The sequence below is a fragment of the Fulmarus glacialis genome, unplaced genomic scaffold, assembly GCF_000690835.1.
Source record: "Fulmarus glacialis isolate BGI_N327 unplaced genomic scaffold, ASM69083v1 scaffold20614, whole genome shotgun sequence".
Classification (NCBI taxonomy): Eukaryota; Metazoa; Chordata; class Aves; order Procellariiformes; family Procellariidae; genus Fulmarus; species Fulmarus glacialis.
Window position 1 is genome coordinate 11,645 of NW_009210153.1, and position 312 is coordinate 11,956.

Consider the following 312-nt stretch of genomic DNA (forward strand, 5'->3'; position numbering starts at 1 on the left):
CAGCAGCAACACCCACATCCGCTGGCCCACGCCAGCCACGAGGCACCCTGGCTGTTTAACCCGGCACAGCCCTTGCACTCAGAGCAAGCCCTGCCCCAGAAGACCTCCTTTTCTAGGGCATGCTGCTGTTACAAAAACCCTGCTCCTGAGACCACTCCAGGGGCAGCCCCTTGGGGATCATTTCTTTACAGGGAATCATTTCTTTACGGGAATATGCCACCTCTGCTTGTTCCCAGCAAAGGAGACAGGAGGAAAGCCTCCTGCTGGAGCTGGGACCTTGAGGCACGGCTGGCACCCAGCCACCCCGGCTGA

The 312-nt window shown here is 59.3% G+C and overlaps 1 protein-coding gene across 1 annotated transcript in view; it reads right to left on the bottom strand.

Annotated features, from left to right (window-relative positions):
• ABLIM3 (actin binding LIM protein family, member 3) overlaps nucleotides 1-312 on the bottom strand; it is a gene marked incomplete at both ends in the record, with an annotated part of 17,793 nt that overhangs the window by 11,375 nt on the left and 6,106 nt on the right. The gene's annotated exons all lie outside the window — the stretch shown is intronic.